Raw genomic sequence first — 21,336 nt, 5'->3', positions numbered from 1 at the left:
AATTTATCTATTTTTTTGGTCCACTGTCTACTTTGTCCAAAACAAATCCTTTTTGTAGGATCTTCTTTGGCTCTTTTCTCTGAAACTACGAGCGCTGTATGCGGCGACGATCATCCATCCAAGGTTCTGATCTGATTTGTGATTGTTTCCTCGCGTCACGATCGAAACATTAATGTTTCTGGTGAAAGATATGCCGTTTCTTACAATGGCCTGTGAGCAGGGAAAGTGTACACCAAATAAAAAGACTGGCAGCAGTATTATACTGTATTGTAGAATATGTAAACAATAAAAATTAGCTACAACCAGCAATCAGGCATGTTTGCACAAAGACAGAGACTTTAATCTCAACAATTTAATTTCCTTGATTCCTGGGGTTGGCACTGCACATGTCTTCTTATTCTGGATGTAAGCTCTTTGCCGCCCTCAATGTGACACAGTTTTTAATCACTGCTCTCAATGACAGAGCACATTCTGTCCTTTAAGCCCAGAGACTTGAGGCTCGCTTGAGCCGATACAGCTCTTTTCTCCGTGAGCCTTTTAGTTGCAGCCAGGCCTGGGGCCTTATAAAATGTATAGCTGTTTTTTGAAAAAGAAAATGGGAAAAACTGAAACGTTCACTGTATGGTTTTCTAATCTATTTCAGCTGAAGGGCTCCTACAAGATAATACTGAAAATACAGACAATACAAGACAGTATTGTCCATATTGACAGTAACTTTGTTACATAGATATGAAAACACCCACGCTGGATTAAAAAAAAAAGTATTTTGCCATTTCTCAAGGACGCTAATGGCAAGGTGGATGTACAGTAAATGCTCAAGGCAAGCTCCAGGATAGCCCGGTCCACTAAAGAAAGAAAGACAGACAGACAGACACTCTCGACACTCTTGGCTACTACATACATACAAGATATAAATGTCAACTGTAAACAATAAATAATATACCCGGTAAAATATTTTTTGTTTAATATATGTATCTCCACTACGATCGCACCCCTGACCGTTGGTAATCGAAAAAAAGAAGAGATCCTTTGTTATTGTCTGTCGAAAATGCAATGCTGGTGGACGAGGAAGCAGAACAACACAGAGCGGAAATCCTCTAACATGGGAGTGGAAGGGAGCTGTGTTTTTGCGACCACGTGATTTCCTGCTTTCGGCATACTACATACTGTAGGTTAGTGAACAGCGCAATCTAGTGTAAAAACTAAAAACACGAAGAACATTGTCAAAAGTAGTCTTTGGTGGTTGGCAGTGAATGAGTTAACTCATTCACTGCCAGTAATTGAATTAATTTGGTTTGCCCTCAAAGTAAGCATTATTCATTAGCAAAGAAAATTATCATAAATTAGCCTATTTTTTATTGCACACAAGATGAAAAGTAGAGCTGAGCAGATGCAATATTCTGTGACCTTCGTCTGTTGTTTAGGACAAAAATAAATTCTACCGTTGACCGTTCCCTAATTTGCATTGCAATTATGAGCAGCCTTAGGACAGTCTGATTAGTCTTATTCACTTTCACATAAGCTTCTAAGTGATCTATGCCTCATTATCTGAAATAGCTTAACAGTTTAAACTCAAGTGCTCATACAGATTCACCCCAGGGTGGTGTAAATAATCCCAACACTAGTCCCTCTCCCTGATGTCTTTGTCTTGGCAGTTGAATGAGCAGAGCCTCATAGTGGGAGAAGAGCAGAGTAGAGGTGAGGCTGGCTGTAAATAACTAGGCAGTCTTGGTAGGGCTGGGCGATATGACCTTAAATTAGTCAAGATTCTTTCAAACTTTTGTCTCAATTCCCAATAAATGAGATTGTTTTAATAGTGAAAATAGCTGATGTACAAGTTCTCAACGGATGCATTGTGAGCTTATAGATGAAACTATGTTCCAAATCTTTGTACAACAAAGTATAATATAGGGTTCATTGGTTATAATCAGACTAATCCACTTAGTTGATTATATTAGAATATTGTTGTGCCGATTCATTGATGTACAAGGATTATTTTTCCTTCATTCCTGGTGACATACTACAGTTAGTATGTTGCCATGTACACATTGATATGCAGTTTTAGAGGTGTCGAATTTCTTTTCATGAAAGTGTGCATCACAGTCTGCACTGTACTGTAGGTTCTGAAAGTTTTGTCTATGAATATGGCTAATGAAAAACACAGTAACTAGTTAAGGGGGAGTGAGGCCTGCAAATGGTTTGTGCTGACAAGAGGATGAGCCGTTATCACAAGGAGAGTGCTTTTTCTCCTCACAGCTTGCCAACTCTGTGTGTGTGTGTGTGTGTGTGTGTGTGTGTGTGTGTGTGTGTATTTGTGTTCATGAAACAGCCTTGAACCAGTCCAATATTTTGAGTGTCTAATAGTGTGTGGACACATTATAAAAGATTTCCTGCTGTGAGGTTTGTACTTTATTTCTGTGTTGGACGTTTAAACAGCCCCCAACACTCACATCACGTTAGCTTTCCCATGTGAGGTGCAATAGTCTTTGAAAAAAACATGAAACCTAGCAAAAAGTTCCTGTGAACTGAAGTACAAACATTAAGCTGAGAGTAAGTTTGAGAGGAAAAGTCAATACTGCTTATCTAAGTTACAAAGCTCGTCTTGCCACTGCTGAATAAGAATGAAAACTACAATCAATATCACAAGATCATTGACTTATATATTCTTGAGAGGAAAAGCTGAGAGGGTTCAACCCATCCAGCAACTGTGCTCTTGTGTATTCTCCTCTCCCAGTAACTCCACTGGTCTCTAGTGGTCTGAGCTGTTCCCACTCAGATGAGTGCACCAATACTGGGTTACTGATGGGGAGGTCCGGGGGGGATGCATCACATCGGCTGATCGATATCCGGAGGAGCTTAGTGCCTGTGTGTGTTGACTGAATATTAAGGCAGTGTGGGAAAGATATCCCATCACGTTCCAGGTAAGTAGAGCTAAAGCTGGCAATTATCCCATCCTCCCGCCCACAATGTTCACACAGATTTTAAAGGAAAGAAAATCTCATCAATTAACATTGAAAAAAGATTCAAAGGCCACTTGTTGGTAATGTGAGAACATGCTAATGTGTTAACCAAACACTTCACCCCTGTATGATCGTGAATATGTTCACATCTAAAGGATAAGGTCTAATCAGCAGCAGCACAACTGATAGGCAAACTACCATCTCACCAGGCATCACAACTAAATGTAAAGCACCCTGGGGAATTTCAGCCAAGCAGTTCAGAGCACCATGGGTAAACATGGCAAAGAGCAAGCTGTGCAAATAGAAAGTCTTGGTTCCCGATCATGTACAGCACTGCATGGAGTGTACGAGTACGACCACAGTGTGTTACCCTCCCACAAGGCAAATGGAGCATGTGTGACTGCTCCGCGTGGTGAGTTCAATTCATGTCACCATGGCAAGCGGTGTGACAACCAGCCTCCTCCCCATCACCATCTGCCTCCTCTGTGCCAATTTGTCACAGCACATTCAAGTGTAGCCATGGTCTCATTTAACAATGAGGAAGAGGATGCCGCCAGGAAAAAGGTAGGGAGGGACAAGTGAAGGTAATGGGAAAGTGAGGACAAAAAATCTTCATCTCTGGCAATGAAGAGGGAATGAAAATGTACAAATAAAATGATTGAAATCATCTCACGATCCACATCATAATGGCGTGGCACCAATATGGCCAGCCTGTGACGTCAGGCATCTATGAGTATGACGTCAGTCATAGATATGATTTCTGTATCAATGAGGTATGATACCAGTAAGACACCCGGAGGGCGAGAAGCGCTGAAACTACAGGTCTGGGAATGCCCTGCATATATGGACCTTTTTTATTGACGTTTTCGGCTGGGTAGGGCGAAAAATGTGTGCTAATTAGTATGGCCAGCCCAGTTAGGGCCCAGGTAGGGCCGGGCCTTAAATTTCAGGCTTTAAGAAAGTAGGTAGGCGGGCTCAAACCGGTCAAACGACGTGGAGCGTAAGCAGGAAGCGATTCTCCATGGAAAGAAAAAAATAATATTGAAGAGGAGATCTAGCGTTTGAACCGCTGTGCGGGTAAACCACTGAGGAACGCTCAGCATGGAGGGTTGTTTCTTCCCGCTAATTTTCCAGTGATCCATGGATTATCGTCATCATATTACGGTAAAGCAGACATTGACGTTACAAGTGAAAGTCAGACATTGGAGGGGCTAGCGCCTGTCAAAAATACGTATGAAAGAAATTAATGAAGAGATTCTTCTACTGGCAGAACGCAGGACATTTTTTGTCAGTCCAGCAGTTTGCAAGATTTTTCCCAGACAACTGCACAGACAGACTTACCGGTAGTCAGACCCTCTTCTAGATGGCTAGTTTCTACAGAGCGAAATCGTAAAAATAGATGTCTGAAGTCGCCATTGTTGGTTATTACTTGCGCAAGCAGAGCGCGCAAGTAATCGTTTCGCTTGGTCTCTTCGAAGTGAAGACAAGTTTTCTTCAACGGTGAATCTGTGCCTGGTTTGCTGGGACTAGTTACAACATTACGTCATCCTTGAGAGAGTACATGGTGTGTATATGACGTAATTTGTAACTAGTTACAAATTGTCTGATTTGTAACTAGTTGATTAGCAGTATACTGTGGTTGTAACTAGTTACAAATCAGACAATTTGTAACTAGTTACAAATTACGTCATATACACACCATGTACTCTCTCAAGGATGACGTAATGTTGTAACTAGTCCCAGCAAACCAGGCACAGATTTACCGTTGAAGAAAACTTGTCTTCACTTTTTGGAACCAAGTAACCACAGTATACTGCTAATCAAATTACAACTACATACTCTGTATGTAGTTGTAACTAGAACAACTACATACAGTCTGTGCCTGGTTTGCTGGGACTAGTTACAAGTTACAAATTACAACATTACGTCATATACACACCATGTACTCTCTCAAGGATGACGTAATGTTGTAACTAGTCCCAGCAAACCAGGCACAGATTTACCGTTGAAGAAAACTTGTCTTCACTTTTTGGAACCAAGTAACCACAGTATACTGCTAATCAACTAGTTACAAATCAGACAATTTGTAACTAGTTACAAATTACGTCATATACACACCATGTACTCTCTCAAGGATGACGTAATGTTGTAACTAGTCCCAGCAAACCAGGCACAGATTTACCGTTGAAGAAAACTTGTCTTCACTTTTTGGAACCAAGTAACCACAGTATACTGCTAATCAAATTACAACTACATACTCTGTATGTAGTTGTAACTAGAACAACTACATACAGTCTGTGCCTGGTTTGCTGGGACTAGTTACAAGTTACAAGTTACAACATTACGTCATATACACACCATGTACTCTCTCAAGGATGATGTAATGTTGTAACTAGTCCCAGCAAACCAGGCACAGATTTACCGTTGAAGAAAACTTGTCTTCACTTTTTGGAACCAAGTAACCACAGTATACTGCTAATCAAATTACAACTACATACTCTGTATGTAGTTGTAATGTGATTTGTAATTTGTAAATCTGTGCCTGGTCTGCTGGGACCAGACTACACAGATGACCATATCTCTTACGTCATCACTGAGAGCTAGTCATACATATACACACCGTGTACTCTGGTCCCAGCTCTCAAAGATGACGTAATGTGGTATCTGCTGGGACCAGATTATACAGATGACCATTTCTCTTATGTCATCACTGAGAGCTAGTCATACATATACACACCATGTACTCTGGTCCCAGCTTTCAACGATGACGTAATGTGGTAACTGGTCCCAGCAAACCAGGCACAGACTTACCGTTGAAAGCCCACGGTATCTGGTGGGACCAGATTACACAGATGACCATTTCTGATGACGTAAGTCATACAACATTATGTTTCTGGATTGTATAAAATCACGCAAAGTTCAAAACGTTAACCATTAAGCTTAAAGTCGTTGTAGTATATTGACTTTGAGAAAAACGACACCTATGTTACAGTAATACTTGTTAAATTCCAAGACAAAGATGTTGGTCTTAATGCGAAGTCTAATAGTAAATATAAAAATTACCCAGAAGCAGTTCCAATATACAGACATGAAGCTATAATTTTCCATGGAGGCAGAAGAACAGGATCAACAAATAGGTTTCAATTTCCGTTGACATTAGCTTGGGGATTAACTATTCATAAGGTTCAAGGTTTAACTATACAAGAGATTGTCGTATCTATGAAGGGCTCACGTTTTAACCCGGGACAAGCCTATGTAGCATTCAGTCGAGTGAAAAGGATAAGAGATCTATATATACTTGATTTTAGTCCTAAAAAGATCAAAGTAGATAAGAATGTAGAAAGAGAAATGATACGATTACGACAATCACCTCTAGAAAATCCAAATATACAGAAGATAACTCAATTACCATTAAAACATTCATTAAAAATTGGATTGTTGAACATCAGAGGTTATCTAACACATTTACAAGATATAAACTCAGATTCCCAACTCGAAATGTTGGATCTAATAGCTTTTACTGAAACACACTTAAATAAAAATAATAACATTACTTTTAAATTAAAAACAATGAACACCAATTACAAAACAATCAGGAATGACAGAGAATATGATATAGGTGGGGGAGTTATGTTTGCTATAAAAGAAGATATTGCCATTGAAATAATTCAAAAAGAAATGGAGATATTAGAAAAAGTAGAACACGTATGTATACATGTAAAAAATAAAGATATATATATCATTCTTATGTACAGATCACCTAAAACAAACCTTACGGAATTAAACACATTTCTCAAGAAAATGGTAAAGTATCTATCATCTCCGACTTCCACAATTATGATAATAGGAGATTTCAATGAAGACCATTATACTGAAAAAGATATAAATATAAAGACCTTCATGTCAAGATTAGGCTTTAAACAATTAAATACAAATCCAACTACAGATTTCGGAAGTATTTTAGATCATGTATATTTCAACAAATTTGAAAGTATTATTACAGAAATTGAAGTTAGAGACACATATTACTCTGATCATGATTTAGTATTAATATCACTATAGTACAAAAATAAATTACAAAAATGAAATACATTTAAAACAATTGACAATTTACAATAAGTAATAAAATAATTATACTGTATAATATATTTTAATTCAGTTTATATACCTTTTTTTTTCATCACATATCAATGATTCATTTTTCTGTAAAAAAGTAGTTAGGTAGCAAATAGTTACACGTAATGATTATACATTTCAAACGTTCCTTCACAGAGATACTGAGATGTGATACTTTCCAGCGGTCGAAAGTACTTGCGCGCTCTGCTTGCGCACTAGTAGGCCATTTATGGCCTACTAGTGTGCAACAAGCAAGTATGCACTCGGCAGAGTGCAGTTCTAGTTATTATTATTATTGTTCATTGTTCAAGGAATAGTCTTCTATACAACAGTTTTTCAGTAAGGCATTCAAGTTATGAATAGAATCTCACACATTTAAGCTGGTGCCTCACTCTTGGTGGGAGGGAGACAGTGCCTATATTGTCCAGAGAGCTTCTGAGAAGATACTGTCGTATCTGGAATCAATAATTCATATAATATCTCATGTTTGTAATGTTCCACTATACATTTCGTCACTGTGCTAAGGACATGCTAAATAAGTCAACTGTCACTATGCAAGGCAGCTCTCTCAGAGGCCTGCCTTTGTTATTTAGAGTCAAGGTGTTGGTGCGGCCTGTTTACATGTGTAAAGTCAGATCCTGGGTCACACCTAAAGAATTTAACATGCGATAAGAACAATTGATCAAGGCCTACAGTGATTTTACCTTCCTGGGAGGGGCCAATGCCAGTCTGGAAGAATGTGTATTTGTGACTCTGATTTAAGGCCGTTGGTTTTCATTGTAAAGAGGTTCATTCTCTCTGACGGCGAATGCCGTCGGAGGTGAGCTTATGCTACACTTCACTGCTGTGCTGTACTCTGAATAAACTACTCATGGAACATCGAATCCTGTCTGCCGTTGCACATTTACTCTCCTGGATGGTATAAAATATACAACATAAGTGGCGCCCGATGTGGTTTTGATGGCGTGGATAATTCTACGGCACAATAAAAACGGACCTGCGAAGAGGGAGGGGAGTTTTTGGGAGCGACGGTGGAGAAGCGTGATCCGACGTTCAGTGCGTCTACGTGGAGGTGGAGGCCTTAACCAACTACGGACTGAGTCACGGCTCTGCCCTGCGAGAGGATAAACGGAAGCGGTTGCATCGACAGCGGGGTGACGGTGAGCGGCTGCGGGTGGCGGAGACCTGCATCTTTGCATCAGCGCACTGGCGGAGGAGGACGACGGGGAGCAGTGAGACGCAGCACGGCGCAGCAGTGGCTGATTGACCGACCTAAGCTGAGTGCCTTCGTGGACCTGATCAAGGGGTCTGTGATGAAGACGTTCCAGCCTTTTCTTTTCTCTTCGCGAGTGTTCCCAGCTCTGATGTTTCAGAGTTGGGAGGGGGGAGGAAGATGATGATGACGAGGACAGCGAAAAAACAGCAGTGCAGACTCTCGAACTTTGGTCCGTGCAGCTTAACGAACATTTCGAGGTAAACTAGAATGAGCAGCATACAGAGAAGAAGTTTCCTTTGTTCGTACAGAGAAAAGATGGACTTTCCTTCTCTCTGTTTAACAAATTGTGCGTCAAGTTTGTTTTCAGCATGAATTATAATAGGCCTCATGTTGGTATGTGTTTGTCGTATAATTAGATAAGTTGAGTCATTTAGCCTAATTATGAATCAATGAGGAATTTTCCTAGGGATATCAAGAGATATGTGTTATTATAGTTAGACTCTGGCGCGTCAATATTTGGGTATCACCACTGGGTGATCTTGGTCAGATGTAAGTCTGGGACTTAGCTGATATTGTGTATTGGAATAGCAGAGTTTAGTAGTAAACTCATGTAGGTTATTGCATATCAAAAAAGTGCTCTTGTAAAATGGAGCTGAAAACGGCATATGTATTGTTTAATGTCTGTTACCTGTACTAATCATTTTTCCCATTATTCATACACATATGGATGTCTGTTTGAAAACCATTTTTGGGAAGTTCTGTACTGTAATGCTGTTATTTTTTGGTTTCTTTGAATGTGTATTGTCAAGCTGAGGGTCAAGGGGGGTGTAAGGGAATTATTATTCCACATTTTGTATTTAGCAGACGGTGAGTCTGCTAAAAGGGGGGAATGTCGTATCTGGAATCAATAATTCATATAATATCTCATGTTTGTAATGTTCCACTATACATTTCGTCACTGTGCTAAGGACATGCTAAATAAGTCAACTGTCACTATGCAAGGCAGCTCTCTCAGAGGCCTGCCTTTGTTATTTAGAGTCAAGGTGTTGGTGCGGCCTGTTTACATGTGTAAAGTCAGATCCTGGGTCACACCTAAAGAATTTAACATGCGATAAGAACAATTGATCAAGGCCTACAGTGATTTTACCTTCCTGGGAGGGGCCAATGCCAGTCTGGAAGAATGTGTATTTGTGACTCTGATTTAAGGCCGTTGGTTTTCATTGTAAAGAGGTTCATTCTCTCTGACGGCGAATGCCGTCGGAGGTGAGCTTATGCTACACTTCACTGCTGTGCTGTACTCTGAATAAACTACTCATGGAACATCGAATCCTGTCTGCCGTTGCACATTTACTCTCCTGGATGGTATAAAATATACAACAATACCAAAGCGATGCCAGAGAAAGTCTCTCTCTCTCTCTCTCATGCTTACTCACAGTTTTGGCACTTAAGCTCCTCTATTTAGTTCGGTGTAATAATGATTCACATTTCACACCTACTGCGTCCACTTTTGACAACTACAGTTTCCACATACACACCCTCACTTCCTCCCCTTGATAAATTTTTGTGTCACCAATGACAGTCAGAAAATGGCTGCCCACATCAGTGCCCAGCCACAAGCCATCATGCCACCACTGGGCCAATTCCCACAAACCACCCCTATATAACCTTTCTAAACACCCCTCACTCCGAGCTCTCTGCTCGTGAACAGCAATGCAATTGGCTGCCTTGCATTCACTTTGACTGCTGCACAATGGTCCCGTGTTGCATGTATACGGCCAGCCAAAGGAGGGATAACAGTACAATGACAGTGCTTTGAAAAGAGCATGAAAGGAAGGGTGTTCCAACGTGAACCTTACACAGTCATATCACAGTCAAAAGAGAGCGCCTGTGTAGGAAAAAAAAACTCTTTCAGACTACAAAAAAAACAATGCTACATAAAGCATTCCATGAAGTAAGTGTTCCTGGGTGGGTTAGGTGTAGCTTTGATTGAAAGCTCTGAAGATCTTTTTCTCCACATCAGAATAGCACTCAATAATCATGACCAGTGGAGGCATATACAATCAGCCATGGTGTTAATACTGAAAGCCATTAGGAGACAATCAGCTCGCTTGCCACGTTAATACATTATAGTGGCTAATTTGAGTTTTGCAACTTGAAATTATAGTACACCAATATAATGTCATTCAGCGTTATCTTCTTTTTGTCTCTTTTTAAGGTCTGTATTTTTTTTTATTGTATTGAATGCTATATTTGAGTGCAGAGAGAGGAGAGACACACAAAGGCAAGAAGGGGGTTGGATTCCAACCCGGGTCTGCATGCTCACAAGAAGCATACGGTATATGGTCTGCGTGCAGACTCTGCACCCACTGGCTATACCACCAGGCACCCATTCAGTGTTTTCTAAATTCAAAGTCGTAACGAGTGGTATAACATAATGGCAAGTCTATGACTGGATCGGTTGGTTTAAGAGAGAAGACAAAAGCAAGTCCAATTTTTTGTATTTACATACAGGTATGGCTCATCTTCATCAACAAATGAAATAAATCGGACAGTGTGGAAGGACATTACAGTTGTGAAAGTTTAAGTACGGTTGCTGAAGAACATACAACAGATACAAGAAGTTTAAAGATAAAGCTTACCGTCTGTTTTTGGGTGGTGTTTTTATTCTCTCAATGGATGGATAGAGCTTCTGAGGATCCAGCTACTCTTCAGTTCATCCCACTGATCACCAGAGATGACCGTGGTGTCATGGAGGGGAGTGGCGTGGCAGAATACTAGTTTTGAAGATGACCAAAAAGGGGTGAGAACCCCCCTTTGAGTTTTTTTCCTCCAAAAAGTTCTGCAATCCTCAGCAAACTTCCTGTAAGAACAAACAAAGAAAACATAAGCGTTCTACAGCAGTGCTGACCCAGTGTGTCAAACAACGGGAGACGCACAGCTGCGCTGCAAACACATTGCCTAATAACCATCCCCCCGCCAACCCACGCGGCCATGGCAGCGTAGTCAAACGGGACCGTTGACCCGTGGAAGAGGAAGACATGGAGGGGGGGAGCAGCATGTCCTCTTAGTATAATCTCTTCAGTCACTCGGCTGTCATAACATCACAGCTAACACAAGCAGAGAAGCTGTAAATAGAGCCAGATGTTTAGCGGCTGGTCTGGGTCAGAGCGAGGCATGAGATGGTGAGGATGGGAGAAGAGCCAAGGAACTATCAGACTGCTGGAAAATCAAGGAAAGAGCCTAGTACGACTAGGTTTTTTGCAATTAATATTGTTTGTTATGGAGGAGAAAAATATGTGTAATTATAATTCAATACATTGAAGTAATTTTTTAATATGATGTCAAACACAACAATTAACTATTGTGCACGTGTCTGTGTGTGTGTGTGTGTGTGTGTGTGTGTGTGTGTGTTTTTTACTGTCTCAAAACAGAGAAGAGACCCGGCCAAGTCACTATTTACCCAGCTCTCATAACCAGACCTCGAACCACAAACCCAAAATGTTAGCATACTGTATTGCCTTTGAGCATTCCATTTAAGTACGGTAGAACAAATACTGTATACTAAATAGCATAAGACTCAATTTATGCTAAATAGAGCATGCATTTATTATTCAAAATTAGGCGGACATTCTTTGCCTGAGGATGTTCAATGCAAATCAACACAAAACACTGCCTTTTGGTTTTTTTAGGAACTTTTCCCAAATCTTTTCTGACTTTCAGAACTTTTCCAAAGCTTCTTTCCCAGAAGTTTGCCTTTGCTCTCCAGAGGCTGATTCACGTAGAGCATCTGGGGTTTAAACCACAGCCACTCCATCACCAGTTTGCCTCACCAACTGTATTGTCATCATTTAACCACCCTCCCCAAAGAAAATCCGCCTTCGTCCTGATGAAAATGCATGACAGATGAACTTCCCAACAATCCATTCTTGCAAGGTCAGCACTTTTTTTCTCCCACTGGTTGTCTATAATGACTGGTGTTGACTAATGACAAGTGGTCAATGGATTTTTTTGTCATGACTCTTGTTCCTTCTTCTACACATGCACATGCATGCATGCACATGCATGCATGCATGCACACACACACACACACACACACAGACAAATCCACACACCGTTCCAACAACACACTGGAACGGTGTGTGAATTTGGCAACAGGCTCCAGGGGGTCATGTACAAAAAGCGATTCCTCACATCCTTAGCCATGGATAAAGTATGTCTGCTCACGGACTCACGCTCAGCAGATGAGTTTGGATAGCTTTCCAAATCCCTGCTGAATGAGGCAGCTGCTGGGAGCTCAACAGAGTTCCATCGTGGTCTCGCAAAACCAATGAAGGGTTATAAACCCACGACCACAGTGGCATTCTAGATATTACTAATTAACGCAGTGTGGGTGCACTGCTTTGGCATGGTGGTGACTAAACCTGTGTAGACCAGGGGTTCCAAAACATTTCCATGCTATGGAGTCGGACACCCAATTAGCTACAGATTCTGGCTACGGCCTAATAGGAAATGGCCAAAAAAAAACTAAAACGTTTGGAACATTTAGACCATAATGGCATGCCCAAAATGAATTGAATTTAACTTTATTTATATACTGTATGTACTGTATGTATGTATGAATAATATTGTTTATTATTTATTCCCCCCCCTCCCCCAGTTGATAGAGGTGGATCTTTACTTTTGAACGAGGGGCATTAGTTCAAATGTTTTAGGCCACCATGCCAAATAACATTGGGTCTCAGTCATGGGAAATGGCTTTCGCCTTTATTTTATATTTTTTTATGGAGGGACAGACAGTAGGCTGACAGGAAATGGGGAGAGAGATGGGGGGGGGGGGGGACGGACATGCAGTAAGGGCCATTAAGGACACATTAAAGAATGCTAGGCTCGATTACACACCGACTCTCATGTTACCGTAATAGTTGCATAATGGCACACCGCAGCAGTCTTTTAGTTGAAAACAATCACCCATCACCAAGCTCCTGACATGTTCTCAAAAACAACAACATGGACGCCTGAACTAATTAGCAGCACCTGGTACAGAGGTGGGATGAACTGGAGTCAGTTGATTGAGTTAAAGAGCACACAATGCAGTCTATGTCCAGCAGATGTAGAGCCAGGAGGAGTTTTGTTGATTTGCTCAGTTGTTCTCTCACCCTGCACCGTGTAGCTGCAATGTAAATTCTCCAAACTTAGATCAGACGCTGTTTTAAAACAGTATATCATGAAGTTCTGTAACTTCTACTGTTGGAGTTATAGTACTGGTTTGGGTACTCATATACTGCATCACACTGGAAAAGAAGGATAATGTAGCCGTGATTGTTTCATGGCAACATGACCATCATTGTACCCCTGTTTAAGTGGCGACCTATAATTTCTAATCTCATTTGCTGGAAATAGTCCCACGGAGAGGCCCCTTTATCCTGCCATAATAGTTTTGAGGTGAGCGCCATTAACCAAATGAGCTTTTCGGAGCACAACATTCCCATTAACACCGCACACAATCCCTCATATGCCTGAGCCACCTCCTTTAACTTCCCTGCAGACCCCTGTACACCCCAAACTCAAAACCTAATTTCCACAGTTATGCCTCCACTGAACCTCCCAAGAGCGAATTTGGTGTAATCCTTCCTTGCCCAAAAATTGCCCTCAAGTATCCTAAACAGATTCATTGCACATCCACTCCCACACTCCGGGCTCCACTCGCTCTCCATCTCTTACATGGTTTCCCCCTCTAGATATTTCCCAGTAGGCCTTGCAGTGTTCACTGGGTTGTGGTGGTGATCAATGGCCCTTGGCTGCGGGTGTCGGTGGGGCCCCAGGCTCCTGGAATGGAGGTATTAATAATGCAGGGGCCGGGCCTGTCATATCCTCCATTAGCTCAGAGGAGGCGGGGGGCCAATGGCTGATTGATTACTAATTAGATTAATTGCTGTCTTTTAGAAAGTAATAGACTAGGGGCCTGACAACTACTAAACCAGAGGAGCCTGGCATCCTGAAAAATGTGATTAAAGAGGGCTGTTGCAAAAAGAGATTTATACATTGCATTTAGAGTAGCTTACATTATGCTTCTTTAATAAGCATATACTGTATATTCATACACATATTATAACTTGATTGCCTGAAGAATTTAAAGTGTGTAAGAAATGCATCCAGTCCTTCCTGTATGATATATCGGAGACTGCTAGACAAAACCATGTCAAACCACCGTCAGACCAGGAGGTCTGACGACAAAGACAAGCTGATGTTTTGTGCTGCTCTCATTCGAAACAATTTCCTCCTCCCATTTCAGAGGATGAATCTTGTTAGCTAGTCCTATCTGGGAAACGCGACATGATAAGAACAATCTCCCGATTTTGTGTAATGTGTGTAATGATAGTGTTGTTGAACAGAGGCAGTTGCTATGGGGAGCAGAGGTGCGTGAAGATTGAGTTCCACTTAATCTCCTTGCCTTCCGTTGAAGATAAAACTAATAAACCACATCAAAGCCGTAGCATACTGAGATTTGAAAAGGCTCTGCTAAATGAACAGGGAAAAGGAACATTTGTCAATGCCTTTTCTTACCCAGTGCTTTCCTGTTGACCTTTGAATGTTTGATGTGGCCTTGCACCATGCAGAGAAATGCGTTGTAATCACTGCTTTGATGTCAAAAACATTTGACATGTGCTGCATGCATGCGCATGTGTTTAGGTTCAGTAGGTGTGAGAGAAGATGAGTGTGTGTCCATGCATATTATGAGCAGGAATGTAGACATGTATGTGTACATGTCTAATTGCTGTTTGGCTACACTCATTACACACGCCCACTCTCAACATAAATAGCCTCACACTTCTGAGGGGATAATACCCTCCAACCAGGGACCTGAATGCATTTCTCTAGCTCTCGCTCACCCACACTCTGTGCCAATAGACCATGGCGAGTCATATCCTGCTAATTATTAGGGGGGGGGGGGCTTTTAGTGTTTTGTATCAATCTCGGGGGGAGAGCAGACCTTTTGTGCAACGGTATACACAAACGGTTAGTGAATTCTTTGTGCTATTGAACGATAATTTACAAAAACATAAATACATCTGTTTCAGTAAAGACTATAGATCATACACACAATTAGGTCAATCTGCGAAATTAAAAAGACAGGTCATTATTCCGCAATGCAGTCCGTTCTCCATAGCCATCTTCCACTTCTGACATAATGATGCCACTTGTAATGGGAGTTTAGCTGCTGACAAAGGGCTCTGCAGAGGGTCTTCCCTTTCTGGCACAATCCCTGCTTATTTGGTGATCTATATTAAGGACATGAATCAATTGAAGACAGCCCCTTATCAGTATTTTTTGACAGAGTGAAGGGTCATTAAGCTTTCTTGTCACAAATGAGCTCTTTGTGGGTTGTCGGGATGAAGTGGGATATTACACCTATTAATTACTGTGCTGTGTCACTTTGCTCCAAGGCAGTCCTGATTCTGTCCATCTCTCATCTACCGTCCGTATCTAAGAAGAGTATACTACTGTATATTGACTTTTTGTTCTGCTGGCATTAGGGCTGGAACAATACATGGATTTCTGATGCATATACTGTACAGTACATGATGGTGTTGAGTTCATATACGATCATTCCCACAGTAATATTTTATACATTTTCTTTGCTGGTCAAAGTTACAGGAATGCATTTGCAGGAGGGTTTGATATGAAATCTAACCTCACCATGAACAATCTAGTTATTATTGACCCTCTTCCATGACTCTCCTCTTCTGTGTAAAAGGGCTTCTGGAGAAACACTACTTTTCAGCTGCTCGTCACATCAGGTTGTGCGTTTATTTCAGACTGTACGTGGGCAAGGGGCTTTAGTTTCTAAACTAACCGTTATCGTTGCCTACTTACATTTTGGCTGGTGGTCAGATTTGATCACAACCTGCTAGAGTGTGACACATCTACAATTTATTGCTTCATCGGCAAGTTGTCAACTCAAGGCACTTAAATAAAATAAATCATTACGGCAATGTCCCGCTTGTCTGTTTTTGTGTTTACACACTGGAAAAAGGCTGACATAATAAGAAAATAGACTGAGAAGAAGGGGTGATATAGTTTCTTTAGCAATTTGCACCCTTCTCTTCCTTCTCTATTTCTGTCTGTTTGCTATACTTCCTGCTCGGTTCTACATACGCTAATGTTAAGGTGAACTTAGTTCAGCAGCAGTTCCTGTTGGCTCTCGTTAGTTATTGTTTCGTTTTTTTACTGTCAAAACATGCCCTTACTTTCTCCTTCCTTCACTTTCTCCACCCTCTTATTTTCTCCTCCATTCCTTTACTTTCTCCTCTCTCTGCCCTCTCTCATTTTCTTATCCCATGGCTGTGCCCTGCCACCTCCTTTCAGCCCCTGAGGCTTACCGCAGCGATGGCACGCTGCGTTAATTGAAAGCGACCCTGACTTGTCCTTTTTAAAGAGCCACTCCGGCTGATGCCCTTTTGTTTTTTCCTCTCCATTGGCAGTTGACAACTGGCCTTTCAGCCCTGGCACACTATAGTGTGACCTTTAACCCTACCGTGCTGCGTTGTCGCTCCTCTCCCACCGTCAAACACGAGACCATTTCCATACCCGCTCAGAAACTGCAGATTTGCACAGCTCTGAGGTACAGCTGAGTTGAACTAAATTGTTCCAGGGGCGCAGTTATGGGTGGGCCACTGGGCCAGGGTGAGCCGCGGACCACCCATATAGAGAGCTGGCCCACTCATCGATTTTGCAACAAAAACATATTTTTTTTAAATTACACCAGTAAGACGCCTTAAAGCCAAGGCGATAAGCGTCCGAAGCAAAGACCCTGTGGCCCCAACCGACATTGCATATACTGACTGTTACAGAGTGTGTGTGTGTGTGTGTGTGTGTGTGTGTGTGTGAGAGAGAGAGACACGGTATTTGAAGCGTTCCAGCGCGTCTGTCTGTCTGTCCGTTAAAGCTGCTATAAGCAAAAAGGTCAACATTTTAATGACTTTGTTTTTTATTTATTTTTTGGTATTCAGACAGCCAGCAATGAGTAAAACGCTCCCAAAAAATGTTTTGTCTCCAACACATCTAGGGGCCATAATCTGTATTCAAAGATGTCGAAATAACTAACCAATCAGGTAGTAGACAGGCAAATCGACCTTTGAATGCACATTGTGGCCCCTAGATTTGGAAGCGTTTTACCCATTTACAAAAAAAGAAAAAAAAGAAAAGCTCATTAAAACTTTGACATATTATTGCTTATAGCAGCTTTAACTAAAGGGTGTCACTCTGGAGGCAATATAACCCGAAAATACGGCAAATGAAGCCGATTTTTACCCTATTTCTTCTGCCCATTGTGACGGCCCAGCTAGCCGTTGCCAGGCCCATCTTGGGCTGCATTTCTGGCTGCGCCACTGAATTGTTCAAGTGAGATTTGCTTCAGAATAGATGCATACTAATGCCATACTAAAAGAGAAAAAAAGCTGCCTTTCTTCAGGGTACCTTGTGTACTGTACTCCTAAAAGAAATATGTGTTGTTTTTCATCTTCACATAGAAAATAGAGTAGTTGCTCAATCTCAGATTCATTGTAGATGCAAGGAATTAAAAGCTTCTTAAATACCTTAAACATACACCCCCAAACTCGTAAACGGTAAGAGCACAAATGCTAACCAAACAGACAAGCTACAGTACAGCTACACAAGTGATGAAATTATTCTCATTTATTTATTTTATCAAAAAGCAATGCTATTCCCTCAAAATGAAACACATGTACCTGTAGTGCTTCCAATAATGGTGGGCCAGTCTTATCACCAATAGAGAACGAGACTAGAGACCATAATGTAATAGCTTTACAGTGCACTCATAAATCACTGGAGAGGCTGCATGCCACATGCACTGACACTCCCAATATGGTTCCCTGTGTCTTTATTAAAGACCACATTATACTGAAAAGAGTCTTCCCTCCCACAGTCCCTTTCCTCCAAACTCTTCAAATTGAGCATTTATGCACTCACAGGCACATGCTGTGCATGTATCCTGCATTTTTTATCCAACAGTGGGGTTTGTAATTGTATTAGTCTCCGTCCAGTCCCTTTGAAAACTTAATTGAAAATATGTCAAATGTAAACGTCATAGAAGCTGACAGAAAAGTAATATAAGCTGAAAAATACATTTTGCCGCTTTCAGATATTAGAGATTTTAAGGTTGTTAAAGAATGTAACTTGCATTACAACGACAACACAAAGAAAACACCCATCTTTTACATCAGAGGGATAAACATTCTCTAAATCAAAGATGCATTTATACTACCCTGCCTTGAGCAAGGCGTACACGGCTCAGTGGCCAACAGCAGAAGATTGTAATCTCCCAGAGGTACAAATGTGTCAATGTGGTTTGCTGATAGTGTTTATAATAACAAACAAAAAACTGCCACACCTGAATGCAAATTACAAAAGTTTCGCACATGCTCAAGAGATTGAGCCAAGGTCACTTCTGTAGGATAATGTCTGCAGTCAAATGTGATGCATGTACACTAGGGGGAACAAATCTTTGTAAAGTAATGAACTATTTAATTTGGGCTGAAATTATTTCCTTTCTCTTGGATTTATATGCAGTATGCATGCAAGTGTACGAGCACACAACAGGCACCACTCTGTATACAGTATGCCTGGCAGAACACATCCTCCAAAGTAGGCATCTCACAACTCAATCTGCATAGAATTAATAAACTGCGTGAAAGGAGCCCCCCCCCCCCCCCCCCCCCCCCACCCCACAGTCAACCAGTTGAAGAAATTGCAGGCCTTAACCTTTGCTTTTATGAAAGCATGAAAACAATAGGGTTTATCTAACATGTATGGTATTGATAGTTTGACCAATTCAAATATGCTTTCATCTTAAAATAATAATAATCTAATATTACTGTAGGGCTTGACTGTTATGTTTTACAATTTGTTGAGGATCTGCAGGGAGTCGGGGACCCTGCTTTACCATGCAGCTACTAGGGCTTTAAGCAACTAGTCGACCTTGTTGGTTGACTAATTGATAAGATGTTTTCCCCCGTTTTTGTAGGCCTCAAGATCAGCTACATTATAGTTATATAGTCACCAATTGTTTTTTAAATATATTATTTAAAAAAAAAAGGGTTGCCTTAATACTTGGTTGTACGCCGTGTCGTGCACTGCCACTGTTATATAAAGAATAATTAACAATTCCTTCGGGATCAATAAAGTATCTAATCTATACCTACCTACCTACATAGAAAGGCAAGAGTTAGCCAAGAGAAAGATATGCTGGACTCTATGGCATCCAAATGACCAACCAGTGGGTGACTGGTTAGATCAGATGTACGCATGCCTTTGCCATGCCTGTTGCACAAATGTTATAACCCGACATCCCAGATTGCCGGGTCATTGTCGTTATCTCGTCTCATGTGGCACACGTAACCCTCAGATGCACATACCGCTATGCCTAAAGAGGACCAAACTGACAGGTAATCCTGATTACAGCCCAGATGTGTCATTTCCATGGATGCGTTTCCCTCATGCTACCGTCTCTGCTGAAACACGGGAGTACAACCTTCTGTCCCCTCAATCCTAACTGCCGGCACCCATCAATGGACGACCGTGAACTAGCATAGATGGCCAAGTAATGAGCTCCTGTTGCCTTGTCAACACCATCCGTTGTTTTGTTCCCGACAGATACACCCCCTAATCTCCTGCTCTTGGTGCACAAGGCATTTCAGTAAACACGGCATCTATACGTTCCATGGAATTTCATATCATCTGAAAATACCTTGGATAGTCTGCTATACATGGATGGCCTGTTCACAACTTGTTCAGCCTGTCTGTTTTCTAGGGGGTAATTTTAGGTTATATCAAGACATGATTACATTTCAAATTCATAGACGATTGTGAAAGTGATAAGATAAAATGTTCAAAGGCCACAGTTCGGGCTGCAGATCTGGAAGCAGTTGGATCGTAATGAAAAATGATGACAGATAAAGCATTTTTATTTCAGCACACATACTGTAGCCCCATGGGCCAACTCATCTAAAGACAGCATATAAATTGTCTTGCAGCACACTAGGTTGATTCATGGAAGTCATTTCACATCAGAAAGGTTATTACAATGACTTTGGTTGAACATTAACACTTTTGACCACACCTTCCAACACATTATCTCCAATATAATAGCGGTAAAACCAGGAAACTTAATCACTTGTGCTTTAGATTATATATATTATATATGTTATATTAATGCAGGTTTTATTTTAAGTAAGAACTTTTTGGAAGTTATTGACAATTACAGAAAGAAGACATGTTGCTGATGGAACTTTTACTTTTATAAACATGATGTACACTGTACAGTATATATTAGCTTAAATTCTCTCTTGCCCTTCAAGCACTTATCAGACAGTATACGTCAGAGGGAAGAGCAGGGCCACATTCCTCAGGCAGGTACTGAATGCATACAATGACATTTCCTGTGGAGTGACATTCTCCTTTCTAGCCACTGTCAGTGTAGCATCAAGTCAACCACGAGGATGTGAAATTCCAAAACACAGACAACTACATTTACAGTTTTACACTGTAAAAAGTTTTAATGTAACCCGGAGCATACAAATGAACCCGTCAATCTGGTTACATTTGTACACTGAAGATTGTGCTGTGTATTAAAGTTCTCGATACACTTGTGTCGTGTGACAAACAGGTGTGTGCTGTCATGATGAAACGAAATACCCTGGCCATTAACAAGACAGGTCTGACACTTGCATGCATTGTGTTGATTACCCTGCTATAATTATACATGACTCTTTGGAAAACTCTGTAATCTCCTAGTTTTTGCAAAGCATCACAACATTATATCATGGGGGGGGGGTTCCACCTATGGTCAGGATAACAAACCGTATGCACATAAATATTCCCTAGTAGCAAATCTATGTAATATTATATTGCAAACTGGAAAATATGAAGTTATTTTACAGTAACTGTGGCAGTGACCGACAGTGACCGATTTCTAGAGTTTTGGTATTGGGTTTAGAAAAGCTAAGGTTTCTCACTCCCTTTGTC

At 41.1% G+C, this 21,336-nt stretch overlaps 1 protein-coding gene across 3 annotated transcripts in view; it reads right to left on the bottom strand.

Annotated features, from left to right (window-relative positions):
• sema6cb (semaphorin 6Cb) overlaps positions 1-21,336 on the bottom strand; it is a 130,646-nt gene that overhangs the window by 65,829 nt on the left and 43,481 nt on the right. For all 3 annotated transcript variants that reach the window (XR_013964393.1, XM_080768648.1, XM_080768649.1), the window contains exon 3: positions 10,932-11,152. The gene's annotated coding sequence lies outside the window, so the exon portion shown is untranslated. The remainder of the gene's footprint in view (positions 1-10,931; positions 11,153-21,336) is intronic.

This window comes from Protomyctophum bolini (genome assembly GCF_963924005.1).
Source record: "Protomyctophum bolini genome assembly, chromosome: 7".
NCBI lineage: Eukaryota > Metazoa > Chordata > Actinopteri > Myctophiformes > Myctophidae > Protomyctophum > Protomyctophum bolini.
Note: the sequence above shows the minus strand (reverse complement) of the source record. Positions and strands in the feature narration are given on the sequence as shown.